This window comes from Oreochromis aureus, linkage group 20 (assembly GCF_013358895.1).
Source record: "Oreochromis aureus strain Israel breed Guangdong linkage group 20, ZZ_aureus, whole genome shotgun sequence".
Taxonomy (NCBI): Eukaryota; Metazoa; Chordata; class Actinopteri; order Cichliformes; family Cichlidae; genus Oreochromis; species Oreochromis aureus.
This window is the reverse complement of record NC_052961.1, coordinates 2308411-2333500: the sequence shown is the minus strand read 5'-3', so window position 1 is coordinate 2333500 and position 25090 is coordinate 2308411. Positions and strand designations below refer to the sequence as shown.

At 43.0% G+C, this 25090-nt stretch overlaps 1 pseudogene; it reads left to right on the top strand.

The window, feature by feature from the left end:
- On the top strand, positions 1–24084 carry LOC120435190 (annotated as a pseudogene).
- The last annotated feature ends 1006 nt before the right edge of the window (positions 24085–25090 follow it).

The window sequence follows — 25090 nt, the reverse complement described above, 5'->3', positions numbered from 1 at the left end:
TCTCCTCCTCAGGTACGTTGGTGTGCGGTAACGGGACGGTCAGCTCCTCCGTCTCTTCTGTTGCCATGGTGGCGATCCCCGACTGTGTTGACAACGCAACGCAGACTGACATCAGTTTCCAGAACACTCTAACCCTGGGGAGAAGCAGGGGTCACCATCACCACCACCACCAGGGTCAGGGAGGTTCCTCCTCTCCCCCACCACCTTCTCCATCGCCTCCCCTCCCTCACCTGGCAGTGCCGTACGAGATCAATGAGTTGTACGTTCTGACTCATGGTCATTTCTTCACACTAAAAAAACATTGATTTAAAACTCAAGATGAGTTTCCACAAATGTCTCTAACACTGGATACGATGGTGATTGGTTCCTCTGTCTCCAGCTGTGTGTTTGAATACAACGACCCCAATGATTACTTTGATGTATCCAACCACGAGGTGGACAGGCAGGATGACCTGGAATATGAGGTGAGAAAGCTTCAGCTGCATTTCCAACAACCAAATGACACAAAATGAAAGTGCTCCAATATTCCTTCGGCAGTTTTTCCCATTCACTAACACAATGGTTGTCAACCTTTTTCAAGCACTGGACCCCATCCTGAGAGGAACCTCCACATAGCCGGAGGCAAATTTGTGACTTCATGAAAATTACATGCACAAAGCCACATGCAAGTCACTTATCCTGATGAATACGTCTGGAATATAAAGCAGGGCTCCCAGCTGTGGTTCATCATGTCAGCTCAGAGCAAAGACTCAATTTTCATGCATTTTCAATCACGTGTCTTCACTGTGAAAGCAAGAGAGAAGAATCCATTCACAGTTCCACTACATGTGAAGGATATCCAGAATAAGACTGAAACACATTAAAAAGCCTGGCTGTGTTCACATTTTAATTTTATCCATATGAGCCACACAGTGGATGGATTATCAGAATGTAACTGAAGCCGAGCTCTTTCTTTATCGACTGCAGCGTAGGAGACGGTAGTTTCGGTCTGTGAGACAAATCTTTGTTCGTTTGTCTGGAGATGATGTTGCACAACTGATGCATGTTAAGACTTAAAGTAGCACACTCTCTATTTGAGGCAACATCGGGGTCTTAGAGTTCAGACTAAACTGACTACTGCGCTCACTCTGCATGCACCTTTGTGAGCGACATTTCTGTTGCTCATCCAGGAGGGGTTTCAGGGGCAGCAGTCTCCACCACCTCCAGCTCTTCTGGAGGGACACCGAGCTGTTCCCATCCCTGTCCAGTGTGTCTTTGGGCCTCCTCCCTGCTGGGCACAGCCAGGACACCACACCTGACCTCAGCCTCACATGACTGCCGTGTAGTTCATTAGTACTCTGATACTAGTCTGTTTTTAATTTATGAAATTAACTTGTGTATAATATTTATCAGTATCATATTTTGTATTTTTGCATGAATGAATCCTAAAACCTTTGGTCAGCTCATTGTCCTTTTCTCATGGTGGAACCAGTTAAATTATCATTTTTTAAAAAAATGTGTAGCATCCAGTCGAACTGAGAAGGCCAGAACTGATGGTTGTTGAATGACCTTTATTATTCCTTGCCGTGTATCAGACAACGAACCAACGTAAGAGCTAGACAAACAAATAAAACAATTGCCATGTTATTAAGGTAACACCATTTTAACCGCTCATTACGCTGGTCTAACCGTTTTCTATTAAACTATACATGTCATGCGTTTCACATTACTCAAATTAAATCATGTACATTACAAACCTTGTTCCCCTCGACTGTAGCTAGAACCATTGATTTTTATACAGTTTAACCGTGTCCTTCTCTCCCTTTTCTCCGTTAGCATTAGTTTTCCGCTTTCTTCCGTCTTTTTTGTGCATCAAGCTAGTTACCGTTACATCGTTCACTTCCGGTCACACAGGAAGTTACCACAATAAAAGCACAAACGTTATATTACGTGTACATGAGCTAGCTTTACATATCCGCCGTTACACTCCCACCAAATTATTTGCTGTTACAAACAAAATAAAACACAAATAATTTCCAAACAGGTAACTTAACAATGATAATACCTTTTTATATGCAACAACTACTTTTCATTGCACTTTAACTTCTTACAACATTTTGCTCTTCACAACAGCAGAACCAACTTATGAACTGGGCGTTCTACTGTAGACATCTTATGTAAATGTTCACCCTTTTTACTAAGGTTTCTGTCTGCAAAGGTTACTTTGACCTTTCTCACAAGTCCATCTTCATCTGTTATGGTGTCCACAACTCTACCAAGTCTCCATTGGGATCGTGGCAGTATTTCATCCTTGTCCATCACTATGTCACCTACTTGCATATTCCTTTTATTAGCATGCCATCTCTGCCGAACCCTGATGTTGTGAAGATATTCTCTCTTCCATCTGCTCCAAAATTGCTCTGTTAGGTATTGTACCTGGCGCCATTGCTTTCGAGCATACAGATCCTCTTTAACAAACTGTCCTGGAGGAGGCAAGGCTGTTGTGGTTTTCATAGTTAGGAGATGATTTGGAGTTATTGGTTTCAAACTGTTTGGATCATTGAGATTGTCTGTCGTCAACGGGGCGGCTGTTTACTATTGCAGCTGCTTCATAGAGAAAGGTTCTGAGCGATGAATCAGTGAGTCGCCTCTTTGCGAGAGCAAGTGTGGCGTTGAGGACGTTTCTCACAGTCCGAATTTGTCGCTCCCATACTCCACCTGCGTGACTAGCATGGGGTGTGTTAAACACAAAATCACATTGTTTTTCAGATAGAAAGGTTGTCAGTTTTTCAGTGTCTATTTCATTCAGTGCTGCGCACAGTTCATTTTTGGCACCTACAAAGTTAGTACCTCGATCACATTTTATTTGTCTGACAGAGCCTCTCAGAGCTATAAAGCACCTTAGTCCATTAATGAAACCGTCCGTAGTCAGGTCTTCTAACATTTCTACGTGTACTGCTCGTAAATAGAAACAAGTGAAAAGGAGAGCGTACCTTTTGTTTTCTTTTCTTGCTTGTTTGGTTAGGAACGGGCCGAAAACATCCATACCACAGTATGTGAAAGGCGGAGATTGTTCGACTCTTTCTGTGGGGAGATCTTTCATTTTTTGTCCTTCCACAGCTCTCCTTAGTCTCCGACATGTCACACACTGACGGATGTAGTCTGATACTGTTTGACTTAGCTTGGGAATCCAATAACCGCTGGACCGTATTTCGTTCATTGTGAAGCTCTTTCCTTGATGATTTGTTTTTTCGTGACAGTGAGCGATTATGAGTTTTGTAATATGATGGTTTCTTGGAATGATAGTTGGATGTTTGAATGTGTTAGGAAGCGATGAGTGTTGTAGCCTTCCTCCCACCTTGAGCACACTGTCTTCATCCAAGAAAGGATCCAAGTTGTACATTTTGTTGCTCCCAGGTAATGCCTTTCCTTTGCTTAATGTTTTTATCTCGTCTGAAAATGTTAGTCCTTGTAGGTTTTTGATGATCACCATTTCAGCGTTTTGTCTTTCAGTTACAGTGCTGAGTGACTTTGATTTGTCTCTGAGTAGGAAACGTTTGAGACGTGCTATGGCACTGACAGTGTGTGACCAGGATGAGAACTTTGTGAGACGGTCACAGAGACTTCGGTGTTCTGTAGTTTGGCTGTTAAGTGTTTGCACTTTTCTCACCTCTGGATCTCCCACCAAAAGTTCAATGGACTCCTTAGTTGGAAGATTTAACTTCTTTTCCCATAAGAATTGAGGGCCTGTGAGCCAGTTTGATGATAGCAGTTCCGCTACTGATGTGCCTCTTGATGCTAAGTCAGCCGGGTTTTCACTCGTCGGTACATAGAACCATTGCTGTGGTGCAGTATTGTTACGTATTTTTTGCACTCTATTGGCAACGAATGTGTGGAAGCGTCCTGCTTCATTGCCAATGTACCCCAGTGTGACCTGTCCAAAAGAACTCTTTCACATTGTCATAGAGTAGCTCTTCCTTTAGCATGCTGCTTACTGTGATTGATACTGCAGCTGGGGTCAACTCTAGCCTCGGAATTGTGGTGACCTTTGTTGGAGAGACTCGAGCTTTGCCCATTACAAAACTACAGTGTACCTCTTTGTTTTTGTTTATCAGTCTTAGGTAAGTGCATTGTCCATATCCTGTCGTACTTGCATCAGAAAAGTGGTGCAGTTCTCTTTTTACCACATCTCCAAACGATGCAGGAACATAACATCTGTTTATTTGTAACCTTTTCAAGTTGTGCAGATCTTCTTTCCAGCACTGCCATCGGGGGTTGAGATGTTCAGGGAGTGGATCATCCCAGTCTGTACCTTGGCGGCACATTTCCTGTAGGATTCTTTTGCCGTTGAGAACGTACGGAGCAATGAAACCCAGGGGGTCAAATATTGCTGCGACTGTGGACAGGATGCTGCGTCTGGTTGGGGGATGGTCCTTTACAGCTATGTTGAATGTAAAACAATCCTTTTCTACATTCCAATACATACCGAGTGCTCTTTCTGTTTGTGATTCACTGAATGTCAAGTCCTTTGTTTTTGTGTCTGTTGCATGTTCTGAAGTAGGAATGTCTTTGAGTGCAACACTGTTGTTAGACACAAACTTATGTAACCTTAGTCCACCCTTGGCACATAGCTCACGTGCTTCTCTTGTGAGTTGTACAGCATCTTTCACTGTCTCAACGCTTGTTACCCCGTCATCGACATAGAAGTCTCTGGTTATAAACTGTGCCGCTGCGGGGTACTTGAGCTGTTCTCTTTGGCTAAGCGCTTTAAATCCGTAATTTGCACAACCAGGTGACGAAACAGCGCCAAAGAGATGTACAGTCATTCGATAAGCTTGAGGTGGTTTGCTCATGTCTCCTCCTTTCCACCATAAAAGCGCAAATAGTCGCGATCGCTTTGTGTTGACTTTGAATTGATGGAACATCTTTTCAATGTCACACATTAGTGCCACCTGATGTTGTCGAAAGCGGACAAGCACGCCAGTCAAGTTGTTTATCATGTCAGGGCCATTTAGTAAATGGTCATTAAGACATGTGCCCTTGTGCCTGGCTGAACAATCGAACACCACACGTAGCCGTTCTGGTTTCTTTGGGTGATAGATGCCATGGTGCGGTATGTACCATGTCTCACCTTCAGGTCCGTTATCATCAGTCTCTTCGGCATCACCCCTTTGTATGATGTCATTCATATATGTGACGTAGTCCCCTTTGTATTTTTCATCGCGCATTAGTTTACGTTTAAGCTGATTGAGTCTGCTCTCAGCAAGTTGTCTGTTATCTGGCATTTGTGGCCTCTCTTTAAATGGCAATGGCATTTCATAATGTCCCTTTTCTGTTTGTGTTATGCCTTGTTCAAGTTTCTCAAGAAACCTGAGGTCGCCTTTGAGACACCATCTTTTCGCTTTATTTCGCTTTTCTTTGAAGTCCATTTCTAGTGCACGTATTGCATCTGCAGGAGTACATGGAGGCATTTCTTTAACAGTTATTCTGTGGCAGAGACTCCTTGTAGTCTCTGATGCATTGCATGGCACTGAGTTGCCAACTATGCTCCATCCTAAATCAGTTTGGATGGCATATGGCTCATTGTCTTTGCCTAAGAGTACTTGTCTGGGCGCCAGAGCTTGGGGACAAGTATAACCAATCAGGAGACTCACCTCACAACTGAGGAGCGGTGGAATCTCATCTACAATGGACGACAAATGACTCCACAGTTTTGCCGTGTCACATGTTGGTATGTGTTCTCTATTTGCAGGTATGTAGTCCTTTGTGTAAGCAGTTGGGAGCCTTAGCACTGTTGCTGAATTGTAACCTCTCACTAGAAGATCACACACCTTTCCACTGCTTACTACTGCATTTTTACCCATCATTGTGGTTAGTCTGAGTTTTACAGGGCACACGTTTGCTTGCAGTTTCTGTGTTACATCCTGATCTATAAAAAAACAGTGTCACTCTGTGTGTCTAGTAGCGCATAGACTAGTTTTTCCTTTTGTGGATTAGCAGCCGTTGAGACCCATACTGGGACTATCATGGACGTGCTGACTGCGTGTTCTGCTCTAGCGACATTTAACGCCATGGCTGTTGCACTTTCAGGTGAGTTCCCTTGTGTTGCGTTGTCCATACTCACTTGATCTTGCCTTTCTCTTTGCAGACTAATGCTGTAGTTCTCATCGTGAAGACAGGTCGGGTGTCTCTTAGAGCAGGTTTCGCAAGTGAGACGCCGTTTGCAGTCCTTAGCACCGTGACCTTGCTTTAAACAACCATAACAATGTTTATTATCCTTTACATGTTTCCTTTTCATTTCCAGGGTCATTTGCAGGAAGTTTGGGCACTTTATAAGTGGATGCGACTCTTGGCACAGTGTGCATGAAGAACTGTTGTATATTTTAGTCTTTGCATCTCGTTCAGTTGTGTTAATGTTGAATACACTTGCCTTGTTTCTTTTGACTTCTCTTGTGTTTCTTTTGTCATCATTTGTTTCCGTGGAGCGAAGTGCATGTATGGAAGTGACTGGGTTGCATGCTACTTCTGCTTCAAGTGAGAGAAAGGAGGCAAATTCACTGAAGCTGGGAAATTCGCCACCGTCCATGAGTATCTTTGTTACATGCCTGTTCCATCTTGTGTTTATCCAGTCTGGCAGTTTATGCAACAGTTTCTGATTTTCTTCACAGTCATTGAGTATTTGCAGTCCTTTTCACATGAGGCATGGCAAGCATGCATGCATTCACAAAATCAGCAAAGTTCCTTAGCCCATCAGCATCTCTCGACTGTATTTTAGGCCAACCAGATAACTTCTCTCTAAATGCCCTTTGTAGCACAAATGGCTGTCCATACCTTTGGTTTAACTTTGCCCAAGCGCGTTATACGCTTCTTCATCATTTCTGAAGAAAGTCCCTTCAAGGCACTTGCGAGCTGAGCCAGTTACATACCTTTTTAGATAGTACAGTTTATCTGCTGCTGACATGCCAGTTTGTTCAATAAGTGACATGAAAGTGGATTTCCATTCAATAAATTTTATTGGCTCACCACTAAACATTGTTGGTTCTGGCGTGGGGAGTCTGTTTATTCTTATGCTGTCTTGTACCGCCTGTGCAAGCTGGCTGACACTAGGAGGGGCTGTTGGCGCCCGGTAAGGTGTATGATGGTACAGTGTGTTTGGGTGTATGCTCTGGGTTCACCCTTTCCATCTTTACTGAATATGCATCATCAAGTTGCGATAACTCTGTGTTGTAGACGTCCAACCTGGCGCGAGCGGCTTCCACTTCCCTTTCGGCTTTCAAGCGCCCAGCTCTGATGTTTGAACTGCCATTTGCTTCTTATGCTCCTCTTCTAGAGCCTTTATCTTTTCCTTCTGTCTTTGTTCCTCTTGTACAATCTTGTACTCTGCTTCCTTTGCTGCTAGTTCTGCTGCTGCATCTGCTCGTTTTGAAGCAAGATGTGAGGCTGAAGACAGTTGGCTACGTTTCGATGCTGCAGTTGAACCATAAATGGATTGGGCATAATCATGTTCTAATAGTCTGCGTGAGCGTTTTCTTTCATATTCTCCATCAAAATCTCCATCTACACCGCTTATTCTTTCCAGGATGACTTTCACAATGTCATGAGTAACTGCTTCACATGCATCGGTTTTTCTTCGTATGTCTGATGAAGGTGCAATGTGACTTCTCATTTCAGTGTACAACTTTAGCAGTTCATCTTTTCTTTGCTCTACATCATCTGCAAGATCTGCCATTTCTTTCTCTGAAATGTCCAACTTTAATCTTTCTCTTGTTTCTCGCACTCGTATTTTCCATTGTTCATAAAGAGTTAATAGTCTTTTTCTTTTTACTTATCTCTTCTCTCTGATAAGTTAGCATTTTTTCTGTTGGCACCTTGGCTCTTTCTGAACGCCTTGGAACCGCGGAGTCACTTTGAGCTTTATCTTGCAGCTCATTTAATATTTTTTCTTTGTTTGCAAACTGTTCGTTAATGTCTTCTTCTGAATCCTCCATTTTAACTTTATTTTCCTTATGCCTTTCACCGTTTTATTCTCTGACCTGCATCTGCCATCCGCTGGACGTCGTGGGAATTGTCGTTAAACCTTGAGCCCTCGTGGTGTAGCAAAATGGCGGCGGTCAAGCTCTTACTGTAGCATCCAGTCGAACTGAGAAGGCCAGAACTGATGGTTGTTGAATGACCTTTATTATTCCTTGCCGTGTATCAGACAACGAACCAACGTAAGAGCTAGACAAACAAATAAAACAATTGCCATGTTATTAAGGTAACACCATTTTAACCGCTCATTACGCTGGTCTAACCGCTTTTCTATTAAACTATACATGTCATGCGTTTCACATTACTCAAATTAAATCATGTACATTACAAACCTTGTTCCCCTGTCGACTGTAGCTAGAACCATTGATTTTTATACAGTTTAACCGTGTCCTTCTCTCCTTTTCTCCGTTAGCATTAGTTTTCCGCTTTCTTCCGTCTTTTTGTGCATCAAGCTAGTTACCGTTACATCGTTCACTTCCGGTCACACAGGAAGTTACCACAATAAAAGCACAAACGTTATATTACGTGTACATGAGCTAGCTTTACATATCCGCCGTTACAAAATGAATAAATAAACGAATAAAGACGAGGAAGAAGAAAAAATCACTGGAAGTAAAAATCTAAGAATACAGACATTTATACCTGTGCAGCAAAAATCAGGCCATCAGGAATGTGACTGAAACAAAATGACTTATGTTGTGAGTGAAGGTCAGATCAGTGCGATCACTTTTTACTGTATAAATGTCTAATGGGCTGCTGTTTCAGGCTGAATGGACTCTTTTCTTTGTTTCTGCTTCACTGGTTTGACTGTTTCCTCAGACAAATGACAGTTTGGCCATTAGAGACGCCAGCAAGTGGAAACGCTCTTTTCTGGCTGGTATATCAGAGACTTCCTCCGTCATTCAGTTCTTCAAATTACAATCATTAGATGGCGTGCCCCTTACTTACATCCTTATCTCCAGATTTAATTGCCTTCCTTAAATTTCATCCTTCATTTCCTTCCTAAATCACCTTCTCCTCTCTGTCCATTTCCTCTGTTGATGCCCTCCAGCTAAAACCAGTGAGGTGATTGCTGGATATATGATGGTCTTTTTGATGGTCTTAACTGGTCTTTACAAGCCTCATCTTATTACTAATGGTTTGAGGTGGTCTTTGAAGAGTGCTCACTTGCTCTGTGTACTCAGTTTTATCCTTCAATAAGGTTTGCATTCAAATTCAGTTCGATCAGGCTTTTAATCATTTTTTGGAATTCTCCATCACATCTATCTCACCTCATTATCGTTCCTAACTCCTTTTTATTTGCCCTCTTGTTTCCCTCAGAAACATGGATGCTGTCACCCTTCAAAATATTTGTTACATCTTAGTTATTAGCAAGTTCTGTGTGTCAGTGTATAAAATACAGTGAAAGAACAGAGCAGATAGCACAAACTTTATCTGATCAGGTCTCAGGGTGTGTGAAGTTTCAGGTTATGGGTCAGTAACTTTAGAAAAGCCTTTGGTTCTCTGTTAGCGTGGATGGACTGAGAGTCTCAACGGTATTTCAAATGTTCAGATACGAAGAGCAGTGAGATATTTTACAGGTTAGTCATGTTGGACCGTTTCAGCTTTACACTGAGCTGTAAAGCACAGGGGGAGCCACTTATATAATATTTATGATAACAACTACTTCACACTTGCAGAATCACAGAATTGGCTATTGAACAAACAAAGCTACGAGAGGACCTGCGAGACTCACCAGGAACCATCTAACAGTGTTACCCGTGTTTCCTGCAGGAGGTGGAGCTGTACAAGTCCAGCCAGCAGGAGAAGCTGGGTCTGACGGTCTGCTACAGGACGGACGATGAGGAGGATCTCGGCATTTATGTTGGGGAGGTAACAGGAGACAGGAACCTATCTTTCTTTAGCCCTTTATTTGACAGTCATTAGTGCATTTACTAATTCACTCACTAAACTCACTCTTTAATAGTTTTTTTTGTCCATCAACTCATTTGGTAACACTTTATAACACGACCTGTGAATAAGGCAGAAGTACCCTGTACTTATGTGTAATTTGAGGGCAGCAAGTCAGGTTTTTGCGGGAAACAATAAAACAAGTACCCTGTAAGTACCCTGTACTTTCTAGGGCACGGGTTGTGTTATGCAGTGACTAAGGTACTAGTGCCCTGTATTCATGTGCAATTTGCAGGGAATTGGGGAAATATTGCTTGTTTTTCCGGAAATTTAGCATGAAATACCCAGTACTTAAAATTCCAACATGGACTTTTTTGTTATTATTTTATTGTTTCCTGTAAAACTAAAAATGAAATTACACATAATTACAGGGTACTTGCAGTCTAACAGTGTAATTAATTTATTGTTTCCTGCAAAAACCTGACTTGGTCTACATATAATTACAGGCTACTTGTGCGTTAGTCGCTGTTGCTATGGTGTAATTGTTTCATCGCTTTCGAGGGTCTTGCATGTTACTCCATAATATGTCTCGCACTCCAGAAAATACAGGGTACTTGTTTCACTGTTTCCTTCAAAATACACCTAAGTACAGGTACCTGCGCCTTATTCGTGGCTCATGTGTTACTGCTCATTTAATGCATCCATTTAATCGCTTCATTCATTACTTCTTAGAACCAGCTGCTCATCATTTCTATCAGTTAGGCCAGCTTATAGTGATTTACTCATGTATGTATTAATTAATTTATTATTAATGGATCTCTTTCCTAACTGATGAGGTAATGTATCATTTCTCACTTTCATGCGAGGTTAATCCGAACAGCATCGCAGCCAAGAACGGACGCATCAGAGAGGGCGATCGAATACTGCAGGTACACAGACTCAAAACAAAAGGGAGGTCATTAAGAAACACTTTCACACTTTCTACAGAACACAGTTATTAATAAACACAAGTGCTGTTTTTAACTGATTTGAAATTTTGAGTTTCAAGTTAAAAACATGTCCTGCAGAATAAAGTACAAACGTGTCCTCTGCCAGGTTTAATGACTCTGTGAGGGTTAAAACAGATTCAGATCGAACTATGTAAATTTATACCTGCGACCCCTGGGACACTTCTGTCCAATCAGAGCGAGCTGTCAGCAGCCCAGTTACTGCTTCCCTAAAAATAGACTGCCAGAGAGAAATGGTGGGGGAGCCAACATGTCACCCTGCGCTTCCACCACTGTTCCTCTCTGTTTGTCAGAGAATAGAGACCAGCGTAAAACAGCTGTCAGTCAGAGTTAATGTATCTCATTCTAATAGTTCTTGCGCATGAACGCTGTGCATGTGAAACTTTGTGATGGTTAGAGCTGCTCTAAAACACAGTGATGGTGAGACGCTGAAACACTTGAAGTGGGACGCAGCAGTAAAGTAATGGTTGTTAACCTCGGGTCCAGACAAAGAATGAACCAAATTTGAATTAGACGTTGTTTGTAATTTGTTACAGAGTGAATATAGACTCAAATAACAAACAGTCGGCTCCTGTTGCCAACATGATGCAGGAAGGAGAAAGAAGAAGGTGTGAAACCCTGATGTCAAGTTTTGAAATGTGAAAACAGAAGGATCCCAGAGAAGGCGAGCGAGGACAGCTTCGTGCTTTAAGTGAAAATTAGACTCGCAGTAGAAAGGAGGCTAATCAAAAAACAGGACAAACAGGAATTACATGGCAAAAGCAGACCAGCGAAGGAAACGAACAGGACACTGCAATCTCCTTTCGATGTGGAGGAGCAGCGGCTCTACTCTGAGACCCTCCCGGATGGCTGAACTTCTCATCCTATCTCTAAGGGAGAGGCCAGCCACCCTTCGGAGGAAGCTCATTTCCGCCGCTTGTATCCGCGATCTCGTTCTTTTCGGTCACTACCCACAGCTCGTGGCCATAGGTGAGGGTAGGGACGTGGATCGACTCGGTAAATTGAGAGCTTCGCTTTTACACTCAGCTCCCTCTTCACCACGACGGACCGGTGCAGTGTCTGCATCACTGCGGCCGCAGCACCAATCCGTCTGTCGATCTCCGGCTCCCTTCTCCCATCACTCGCGAACAAGACCCTGAGATACTTGAACTCCTCCACTTGGGGCAGGAACTCATCCCCGACCCGGAGTGGGCACTCCACCCTTTTCCGGCTGAGAACCATGGCCTCTGATTTGGAGGTGCTGATCCTCATTCCCGCTGCTTCACACTCGGCTGCGAACCGTTCCAGTGCGAGCTGGAGGCCATTACCCAATGAAGCCAACAGAACCACATCATCCGTGAAAAGCAGAGACGAGATCAGTCTTTTTTAGTGCCTAAATTAAACAAGTCATTTTTAATTGTGGAAATCTCTGCGGTGCACGATCAAGCCTCACGTCTCGTTCAAAAGTGGTAAATGAGCAGCTTCCACAGCCCTCCCCACCACCAAACGCACACCTACATACACAAATGAGCACATTAAAGGCCGTCACTACTTTACCAACTAGATAGTAGTCTACCAACTTTAGACTACCGTGAGGTTGGGCAGTCTGCAGGTGCTTTGGAGCCCATCGTCGACATGTCTAATTGGGGCAGTGCAAACAATCTGTGGAACATCGAGTCTGTGGCTGATCCTTTTCATGTGTGTGCGGTTCTTGGTGCTTTAGCTCAGATCCTAAAGTCATTATAGACAAGTGACACTGAGTGCCACTTGTGCGCACACACACACACACACACACACACACACACGCACGCACGCACGCACGCACGCACGCACGCACGCACGCACACACACGCACACACAGCCATGATAAATGTTTCTGGGATGACAGCAGGTCCTACAGTGTGTCCATATCTGCTGACAGAGGAAGAACAGCAGTGCACCATATTCATACATGTCAGTTCAAACACATCCGCACATACATAATTATGGATGAACGTTCACTGTGTGTGTGTGTGTGTGTACTCACGTCAACCAGACGAGTGAGCCGTCAGTCAGTTGCCATATAGCCAACACACACATTTATGCCATCTGCATGTCTGTTTTTACATCCTGGTAGAATTGCAACCAAATTAGCTTGAGCAATGAAAACCTCACACTGAAGCTACTGTCTGTTTATCATTTTGAATCCTTATTGTTGATTTAGATTTCTCTTCATGGGAAACACCCAAACTCTGCAGCCACGTATGTGATACTGTACAGCAATTCCCGCACCTTCTGATTGGATGGGAGCTTACAGCCTGCCTTTAATGTTTTCTACTGCCCCGCCCATCGAGACAGGCAAACACCTCCACCTCACAGAATAATCTCCGTGGCTCTGGCGCCCAGCATCTGGCACTGAACCAGTAACCTATTGACTGCATTTCCTTAATATGCTGTGGGCTGAATAAGAATAGACTCTTATTATTTCTAACCCTAAGACAACAAGTAACAGCATGAAAACATGAGCACCACAGATGGACGGGTGTAATTTCTGGAGACTGTTCCACCACAAAATGTAAAAGATACAGAATTCATTACATGTGGCAAAGACTGAGTAGTAGTAGTCTCAACCAGTTTACTGACTTGCTTTTAACTCTGAGGTGACTTAAGTGGAAGTTTAATTAAGATTTGAACCTTTTTAACATCTGACTGTTCTCAGAGTTTGCCTGTCAAAGCCAAATATGAACAAATTTACCTTCCTGACATTTCTACTCTCGTTATCTTCTAACCCGCCGACTGACGACCCTGTGAAAACAGTGTCAGGATGTGATAAGAATAGCACAGCAGCACCATCACCATGGTAATCCTGCTGTGGACAGATGATGTAAGCACCAGTTCCCATGACATCCATCCCCACAGGGAGGAAGGCCCTTTAAAACAGATGTGCTGTCTCCCTACAAGAGTGGGAAATCCACCTATATATTAAAATAAGAAAACATTTAACAAAGACTAGTTTAAAAAGACAGCTGCCTTTTTTTATTCCTTCTAATGATTCTAAAATAACTCATCTCTTCTCTTCCAGATTAACGGGCGTGGATATTCAGAACAGAGAGGAGGCCGTGGCCATTTTGACCCGAGAGGACAGCATCAACTTCTCCCTGCTGCTGGCCAGGCCCGACATAGAGGTAGCAACACGATGAAACCAGCCTCCTAAAAAGTGCACATACTTTTACTAATGAATAATACTAGTCCTCTTTAACACAGATGGAGATTACTAAAAGATTTTAGTCCTGTTAACTGCTCTCTACAACACTAAAGGAGCACTAAGTTGTCCCCAGAGGATGAATCCTACAAACTTTGATTCATCATCTTTCCAATCCCTCCTCAGTCTGTCCTGGTGTTGTAAGTGTCCATGAGGCATCATAATCAGACTCTTCAATCACCTGAATTTGCTAAATAATTAATCAAATAATCCTGATTCAACCAGTGAATAAATAAATAACACAGTGCTTTCCTTCCTTTTCGAGAACAGAACAGGAGCTCTGTAACTTCAGGTTGAACAGTGTCGCTCCTGTTTCATCACTCAGCTCGCCTGCAGCCCAGTTTACTAACCTACTTTCTATCACTTGTGCTGCCGTGGGTGGCCGACATGAGAGGAAAGCTTCATAAAAATCCTATTCTAGTTCATAGCGTGCTTACAGTCCTGGTTTCCTCCAACAGGAACGATATGTGTTTGCTGCTTCTATCCATCAGTCTGTGACCAGTGCAGATGGAAAACCAACAGCATGGATTGACAGTAAATTGATCTTTTTGTTCAAATATTAAGTCTGGAGCTCTGGTGACCTTTCCTGTCTCGCTACAGTCATAATGAAATACACCACATAATGTTTCAGGGTCACACGAATTAGGCAAAACCTTCCGTTTCCATTGGATCATCACTGATCTGTAAATATATCAGTCACTGGGGACATACGCACTTTCTTTGTTTGAGCTCTTTAAAATATAATCTTTGAATACACTGTATGACTTCACACTGAGATTAAACATGAATTAACTGCACAATGTTAAAAAATTTGACTTTAGCATAAATGTGTACATGCTTCAAGGGCAGCTTCCACAATAATGCAGTGACTTTTGTCTTTGCAATGTTGTTGTATTACTGTGTTGTACTGCCTGCCTGACATTTTCTGTTATCAGGACTGAGAGCTGCCAAGCAGTCCATAACAAGCTTCCAAGCATCACAGAATTTACTGTGATTTATTGAGAACATTTCACTTAAATACACTTTCGTATTTAAGTGAAATGTTCTTTTCTTCCCAAACATTCACAAACACATATGAGAGGAAAAGTTAACATTAAATATCGATAAGTAGAAGTGCAGCACACGAGTTATATCAGGTCATTAACAGATATAGTACATGATACAAACATTAAATATTACAGTTTCTTTGAAAATATCAAATTGAATGACTGAATGTAAATCAGCAGCTTCATTCTGATTAACTCACAATCAGCCTCCATCATATCATAGACATGACATATAGAACAAGCACATGTGCTCTGTGCACACACACACACACACACACACACACACACACACACACACACACACACACACACACACACACACACAGCCATGATAAATGTTTCTGGGATGACAGCAGGTCCCACAGTGTGTCCATATCTGCTGACAGAGGAAGAACAGCAGTGCACCATATTCATACATGTCAGTTCAAACACATCCGCACATACATAATTATGGATGAACGTTCACTGTGTGTGTGTGTTGTGTGTGTGTGTGTGTGTGTGTGTGTGTGTGCGTGTGTGTGTGTACTGACGTCAACCAGAAGAGTGAGCCGTCAGTCAGTTGCCATATAATAACACACACATTTATGCCATCTGCATGTCTGTTTTACATCCTGGTAGAATTGCAACCAAATTAGTTTGAGCCAATATATATATTTATTTTGCATATATCATGCATTCAGCTTCTCCCAGGGCACGGTTTCATTCCACTAATGGCTTTGCAAAAATCATGTAAAAGCATACACAACAATAAAAACATTAGAATCCACAAACATCCTTTGCTGGTCTGACCAGCTGTTCATCGCACTTCCTACTGTGGAATAAACATCAACACGTTGTCAGCACAAACTATCACATGTCCAACAAACCTAAAAGAAAAAAGTGAAGAGTGTGTTGAAGTTTAATAAAGACACTGATAACAGCCGACTCTGGTTTATATGACAAAGAAAAGAGACGATCAAAACACAAGTTTCATCATTCTGGGAAATTCTGAGCAATGTTTTCTTTTATTCAATGGACAAACTATGGCTGCTTTAGTTCTGACACCCATCAGAATAAAACATCTGAACACTGCCGTCAGCACTACAATTACTAGAAACTGACCAATCACATTCCTGATCTGCAGATGAGTTATTTTACCTCTTGCCTCCTTCCTAATCAGCTGGTTTCTGTACTTTTAAGCAGAGTCTATTTTCCACCATGGTTTTATCCATATTTGGTTTTTGAGTAACTCGCTAGGCCACAACACATTTCAGTGTAGACTTAATAGTTTTTAGATAACAATCAGAATTTATGTTGACGGTGACAAAACAACCAAGCCTCTGAAAGCGCGAGGGTCGGACAACCAACCCTGTTTAACCAGAATGACACACACACACACACACACACACACACACACACACACACACTCAACCAATCAGTGCTGTGTGCAGATTTTAACAGACGACCGTATAATGTTGACATTAGTCAAAGTCAAAAATCAATTTCATAAGGAAACACTGATGCATGAGCTCGCTAATGAGAAATCTGCAGTGTCAATAAAGCACATTAAAGTCATATGAATTCATTTTTCTTGTCAACAACAAACCTGTTACAGCAGCTCCCACAGAATATTCCTATTATAACTCCAGAATGGAGCTGGTAGCACGTTTCTACTCTGTTGTATTGAGACTAGTGGGGAAATGTAACTTTTAGCTCTCTGCACTCACTGATGCGTGACGCTGTGCAGCTCCTGTTAACCCTCAGCTTGAGTCTGCACACTGAGCTAACTCTCTGTGCTGAAAATCGTTGCCTAACCTGAGAAACTGTTACAAAAGGATTTTTCTCACTGCAGTATGGCTCTTGACCTCTTTAGTTCATTTTCACCTGGACTGGCTTGTGTGTCTTTCCTTCCAGAATGAAAACCCCATCGATCCAGAGGAGGACATGGAGCTGACTCTAGAGGGAGCAGACTTTCCTTCAAACCCACGCACTTCATGCTCTCTCAACTCCTCTCATATTTCTGCCTACTACCGCCTCCACCAAGGAGGAGAAGGCAGTTCATCCTGTCCTGTTGGAGGAGCAGGGGAGGCAAAGAAGGTGAGGTGGAAGATGAAGAGGATGAAGAAGGAGAGGATGGCGAGCGAGGAGAGAAGGACGACAAAGAGCCACCGGTCCCCCTCCCTCCTCTGCTCAACTTGGCACCTCTGCTGTCCAACAGCCAGGAGCTGGACAGCGGGGTGGGTCGGACAGATGACAGCACCCGCTATGAGGATACATCTGAACATGACCTGCTGGGTGATCAGACCAGTGCCTGTAACACCAACACCACCAACACACCAGGCAGCACCAGGAAGTTCAGACCTGGACCGAGCCCCAGGTACCAGAGAATGGAACTTTATTCAAATTATTAGGGAAAAAAATGACACACTCACAGCTCCAAGGAAGAAACTTGAGTTTAAGTGTTTTTCTGCCATGCTCATATTTCTGTACCCAGGCCAAGTCCTAGACCCAGTCCTGGCCTCGGGCCCAGCCCTAGGCCTAGCCCTAGCCCTGGGCATGGTCGAGGAGACACCACCCCTCCTTTCCTCCACCTGCGTGATCTCCAGCTCAGCTCTGACTCTCTCCCAGGTCTGGACTGGGCAGCTGGAGGAGGAACAGCAGGAGCAGCGTACAGTCCCCACCACCATCACCACCATAAGGTATACTAAGCTCAAATCCTATTAGGTGATATTTTATTTACTTATTGTCATTAAATAAAAGCTCCAAACCTCCACTTTGTCTGAAGTCAGTCACATGCATCAGCATAACTGTGCAACTACACACGGTTGTTCTTATCCTAGAGACCAGCGTTTGTAAAATACTTCTGCAGGAAACAAACTGAGTACCACTGACATGGATCAGAGAGTACTCTGATGGACTCATACACTGCTTTGGAATTTGTATAGCGCATTATGAAACAAGCAGCATGGAAGTACTTTTAGTACTTTTGCCCTACAGCAAGGACGTCCTGGGTTCAAATCCAGTCTGAGGCCTGTCTGTGTGGGGTTTCCAACAGTGCAAAAGAAATTGTTGGGTTTAGGTTAAATAGTGTAATTTTAAACTGACTGTATGTGTCAAGACTGTGTGTAAAATGTGAGTGTGAATGGTTGACTACTCTGTGACAGACTGGTAACCCGTTCAGGGTGTACTCTCACTCTATGATAGCTGGGACCCCGAATTGTATAAGAGGAACGGATTTTAAAAAAATGTGTAATAAAACGAAACATTTCTTTACGATGTCCGTAATAACGCAGACAGATTCCCTGTGGGATGTACTGTATGCTCAGATGTGACTCAGCACCAAGGAAACCCTCAAAGCTGTCATCTGAAGTGTTACTCTTCAGTAGTTTCATAGCAACAAGCCATGGGACCAACACTTCCACTGAAATGGGAATGCAAAAGCAAAGACCTACCAGTGTTGTCAGATATAATGATACTATGTTACCAACCATAATGCAGGTATGAAGGAAATTCTATCTGTCATGTCAGAAACGTCTGAAGCATTTCTCTGACAGACTCTGACGTTTAAGCACAGACCAGAGTTGTGAAGCAGCTGACAAACTTACACATCTCACCAACTTTTCCTGAGATCTGTCATTATGTATACCATTGATTTAGTATTTTAAAAAATACTAATAAATGTTTCTGGTAGATTATTTTGCACTGAAAGGACCCAAACCCAGACTTCCTCAGAAAATATGAAATCATTACTCATATTTATTGTCAATAAAAAAGCTGATTATCAATATTTGTGGTTACACACCATCATAGTTAATGAGCTCTATCTGATGTTACACCTGACCTCCAACCTGCAGCATTACCACCACCATCACCAGCCTCTGACAATGACCATGATGATGCCGGGCCTGACGGAGGAGGAGTGCCAGCGTTACCAAGAGCTGTTAGAGATCAAGTATCAATATGAGAGACATTTGGAAAGATGCAGGAGAGAGCTGGAAAGGAAACCACTGAAGCAGAAGTTAAAGGCCGAGAGGACGACGACGAGGCAGCGGAGGAAGCTGAAGGCACAGCTTCTGAATCGGTAGTGGACGTGAACAGCAAAGAGATGCTAAGTGAGCACGAGTTGGCGCTGATCGAGGAGGAGCTGCGCCACCTGGAGTTTAAGTGCCGCAATATTCTCCGAGCGCAAAAGATGCAGCAGCTCAGGAGAGATGTCTGAAAGCCTGGATGATGGAGGAGGAGACGGTGGCGGGTGGAGCGGGCCGACCAGGACCCTCTGAAGGAGGTAACAACCAACACCGGGGTAGGAAACAAATAACAAGCCCGGACATCTCGTCTGATGTTTAGGAAACATGTGAATTATGACACAGAATTATACTCGAAAAAAACTGCGATAAAACAACAAGCCATCATTTATGTATCCAGTTTACTTTGGTGTCATTAGACAAAGCAAAGCAGTTTTGATTTTTATAGTTCATTTATTTATAAAGCGACTCTTCTATTTCTGAACTTATAGATTTGGATAACGAGGACAATGACGATCCTCATCACCACGAGTTGTCAGCCATCAACGAACTCCCGGAGCGCGAGCGATCGGACGACAAAGACAGCACCAGTGCCTACAACACCGGAGGGGAAAGCTGCCGGAGCACGCCATTGGTCAGCACGGAGCAGATCCCGCCTCTTCAGGAGGATGAAGATGAAGGAGGCAGACGCCTGACCTCTCCACCTCCCTCCTCCCCTCAGTCGCCTCCCCCTCTAAACTCCCCCTCACGCCTCGACGTCACAGGAGGGACCGAGACAGAGAGCGGCGTCACTCAAACCTCAGCTGCTCCTTCTCCCCGAGCACCTACAGGAAGTACGAAACCTCCAATGGAAACTTTGCAAATGGCTCAAGCTCCACCCCCTCTACGCCTTCAAAGTTCAGGTCTTGGTTTTGCTGCAATGAGCGTTCTTTTATTTTCATATGCACATTGACCTTTGTGATATGTTTTAATAATAGTGGATATTTCGATGTATTTTGCCTTCGTCAGATCTCTGACCAGAGAAACGGGATCAGCTTCTAGAAGGGTATGGCTGATGGAGGGCGGAGCTCCAGAGCAGGTAAAATCTTTCTCTGTAAGCATATCGGGGTCGTTTTAAGAACCTTTCCACAGGTTTATAATGAAGAAACAAGCATAAGAACTAAAGAACACCCTCCTGCTTCAGCACTAAACTGTAGCTTACTTTTAAATTGATGTTTGTGGGTAACGTGTAAAACTTCTTGCTGGTTTTTGATGATCATTTCTATTACTTCTATGACTGCAGGTGGAGCCACCTACAGGCCTGAAGGCGGAAGTGCAGAGTCGAGCCCCTATTTCACCCGGAGGCAGCACAGCCACAGCAAACCGTTAGAACGCTATCAGAGCTGCATGACCCTGCCCTCCGAAGGTCTGGTGGACCCCTGGACCGAGTAAGAGACAGAGCCAGGGCAGAGGGGAGGAGAGGGGTAGCCACAGGCAGCAGTGGGCCGGCAAGCCCGAGGATTGTGAACAGCGCCCCTGTGGTCTGGAGGACCAACATGCAGGTGCCTCACGGTTAGGACTGGCCTTACCTCTTGGACTGACGCATTCATCACCAAACGCGTCTCCACAGCGCATGGAGTGGAAGGTAAACGGAGCAATAACACTGAAGGAAAAAGAAGTAAAAGTCAAACTGGTGGGGTAGCTGCAAGATGACAGCATATTATGGGACTCATCACAGGTTCCTCTCCTACAAGGCTGGACATTATTTAATGTCTGAGAAAACCCTCTGGCCCTAATAACGACTACAAGATTGTTATTTGTTTGATTATGAACATCAGGAAAGAGTACTAGTGGTTAGAAATGAATTGTTTCCCTGCTGTGTTGTCTTCTTTTTGCTTGTTTCTTTTTATTTCCTCAGGAGGTGATCAAGCAGGTTGTCAGTGTCTGTTCTCTCTCCATCCCTCTTCTCCTCTATTTTTCTTTCCCCCTCCTTCTGTTAACTCTCTTCCCAACCTCTTTGTTTCCTTTTCCCCGTCCCCCGTCTTCTCCGTTCTGATTGTAATCAGTCAAAATGAAAAAAATTAAATAAAAATGAACAATAATAATAATAATAATAAAGGTCGAATAAAATATGACAATCAAGTGGACCAGTATAGCAAAAGGTGTTACGGTCTACTTGGGAAAAAAAAATCTGTTGGGCATTTTTCTTGGCCTTCAGACAATAATGCTGATTGCTACAGTGTCGGACGGGACATACAAAAAAAAAAAAAGAAATTAGTTGTTCATCAAAATGATACAGAAGCTGCTGTGGCCCAGTTTAACATGGTTTACTACTGTAAAGTACTAAAACTGAAGTCAAGTGATTGACATGATTTTAAGCTAAAGACCTTCAGTGTCTATGCATTAAATTTACAATCTTTTGAAAGATGCTGTAGACCTGAGCTACTGGAGCTATGGAATCAATAAAAAATAAACTTTGTACATTCAGCTTAAAGACTCAAGGCCGAAGAAAAGCAAGAGATCCAACAGCAGCAACAGAAACTTTTCAAAGCAAACCTTCCAGAGAGCTGAAACTCCTGGTGTGCTGGTGAGATGAGATGCTAGGTGTTCTTTTCGTGTCCAGGTAAAGATTCATGAGCGATGGGACTCGCTATGTGGCCAAGCGGCCGGTCAGAGATCGCCTGCTGAAGGCCAGAGCCATGAAGATCCGCGAGGAACGCAGCGGCATGACGACAGACGATGATGCTGCCAGTGAAATGAAACAGGTAGAGTCTGCAAGCAATAATGACAACGCGTAACTGGACTAAAAGAGCCGAGATTCAAACAAAAAGTATGTCCAGTATGTGCTGTTACTTGTTGTCTGATGAGCAAATCTCGATTCATCGTCACAAACATGCTGTGACATCATTTTCAACTGTCATTAAATCTTTTACATAAAACAGAAAGAAGTACTTTAGTCCCTATATTTTGCTTCTTAGCCCAATAAACATGACAAAGTCTCATTAAACCAGCATTAAACTGGTTTCTGTCCTCCGCACAGGGTCGATACTGGAGCAAAGAGGAGAGGAAGCAGCAGCTGCTGAGAGCTCGAGAGTACAGAAGAAGAAGAGAGTTCATGATGCAGAGCCGCCTGGACTACATGAGAGGAGACAGGTACAGGGCAAAATCTACAGCGACACCCCAGAAGTTCAATCATTATTACAGATACAAACATAAAAGGTGCCACATTTATCCTCAGAGTGTGAAGTTTACCAACTGTCATCGGTTGCTAGAAATGACGGTGTTGAAATGACACATTTACTTTTGACTAATGTTTAAAACATTGTGGTGTGCCATAAGAATTTACCCACCTCTGTATTCATCAGCACAGTTGGTGTGAAAATCCATAAAACATCCCAAAGACAAACTCCTCGTTAATCCAGACCAACAATCCATCAGTCAAACAGCCATTGTGGTTTTCTGTAAATACAGACACTAAAACGGTGAATTCTCTGTCTGTGGGTCAGTGAACCATTACAGACCCGAGATCCTTGAGATCACCTGTGAAATCCTGTCAGCACAGACCTTTAAAGGGTCAGAGGTCAGGAGAGAAGAGCGGAAACCTCACATACCTTCAAAGTAAATAACCCATTTTCCTAAATAATTATAGAGACACTGTTGCTGAAAATCAATGTGTTTAAAACATACAGGTCTGACTTCACTGATCCGTCTCACGGTGCTCAACTGCTGAGTGATTAAAGGAGGACAGTAAACTCAGTGAGAACATGAAGAAAATAGCGGCAGTGTGGACAACTGAGCCAAGAAGAGAGCTAATAGAGTTTAATGAACACATACTGATATTACACTGCAGTGCAGCTTTTTGATTTCATGTGTAGCTTTAAATATTGTGTTGCTTTGTTATGCACTGAAATGTCGTATCTGTGGCTCCGACCCTCCGACGAGTTCCTCAGGCTTCCCTTCAGACAGTAATAAAGACTTCGTTTGTACAGTTGTATGAAAAGAAAGAAGTTTGAGGTGTCTGCATGTTTAGTTTTTTTTAATTTTATTTTATTTTAACACCTTGAAATATTTGACACTAAGTTCAACTGTTTATGTCCACCAGGGGGCAGAATACATCCTATTGGTGAGAGCCACAGGACTCAATCGTGCAGTAGACAAGTGGCTTAAAAAACTGTTTACACAAAAACAAAATAGAGAAAAGAATGAAAATGACACATTTACCTCATTACGACGCACATCTTTTGTCTTTTGTTCGTGAAGGCACTGACTTACGCAGTCTTTTATTTTCAGGGATCTTTTGTCATCGGCAGGGGCGCTGAAGAGCCCCATTTATCCCAGAGCCTCCAGTTTAATGTGCAGCATAACTCCCCAGCAGCAACATCCTGCAGCTGAGCCAGAAGAAAATCACAAAGAGGAGGAATCGTCGCATTCTCGACAACTGGATCACCATCCAGGAGCTGCTGGCTCACGGCTCGAGGTCACCGGATGGAAAAAAAATATACAACCCTCTGCTGTCTGTCACTACTGTGTGATCTCAACAAGGAGAGGAGGAAAGAGTGAGATCAAGGAGACGATGGAAACACACAGCATGGACCTGGAAGTGAAGCTCAACGCTCTTTTTTTATAGAGTTAAAAACGTAAACACACCAAAAAGAGAGAAACTTTGGATGGAAAACAAACCTTTTTACTTTATGACATCACTTCAAACTCATTAGAGATACACGGAAAGACGCACGAGCCTCGAAAGGAAACAGAAACTTCCTGTTCTGGCCTCGGCTCTTAATCGTCTGCACTGGCCTGGCTGTGACAGTCTGAAAATAGCACAGGTTTGATCTCCTGGTCCTTCAACCAGGTGCAAAGTCACATCGCTGTTAATTACAGATGTTTTCTGTGAGTAGCAAATTTGTGCTTGTGCTAAGATTTTTCAATCAAGGAAAAATGACTATAAGTGTAATTTTAAGAGAAAAAAAAGGCCAGAAGAATGGAAGTTTATGGAGGATTAAAACTGAAAACATCACAAATAAAGGAAGGAAAACATGAACGCTTTTTTTCACCTTCACTATTTTTTGATATTCTAGGTTCGACCCCGTCCAGCTGCGTGGGGTCCTCATGTTTGCTGTGTCTGGTGGCTTCTCTCGGGACTCCAGCTTCCCCTCCACACTGGTCGCAGGTGTGGGGCTCTCTGTGATAAACTGGCAGCCAGTTCAGGGTGGACCCTGCTTCTGACCCCGTGGAAGCTCGAATAGGAACAACATTCCTACCACCATGAACTGGATAAGCAATATTTATCTGTATGTGATATATGATATCCCTACTTATCTATCCAAACGTATTGTTGTTCATTCAAAACAAATCAGTTTGGAAAGAAACAGGAGTGAAAATTCCAAAACTTTATAGATGAAAAATAAATAAATTAATACATTTAAAAACAAACTACATGAATGAAATGATTACAAAATGATAAAAACAAACACTAAAAACTGTAAAAATTCATGTATTTGAAAAGTTTTGGTCCTTCATGAACTCCTCAGCGTCACGTGTGAAGCAGCGACAACACCGCCAAGAAGGAAGTGACATCACTGTTTAAGGACAATACATATTTACTCAAACGTATACTGATACTGAGTAAAATATGATTACACTGTGGAAGATGAGCATTGAGCTGCTGTGTGATCTGTGCTGTCACGGTTACACACACAACACCTGTCTTTTAATCATCATCTGTAAATCGCTTTCTCAGAAAACCTTTTAAAGTTATAACTTTTCTAAACAGTTTATTCATGTTGATCATTGATATATGTTAAATGTTAAGTCTAATATTGTTGTTAAAATTTTATAAATTTTATAGACTGTGTTGTGTATCCTGCAGGAGCGAGCTGCAGGTCCGTCGTTGTGCTGGACCTGCAGACTGCGCAGGTGTTCCACAGAGAATGC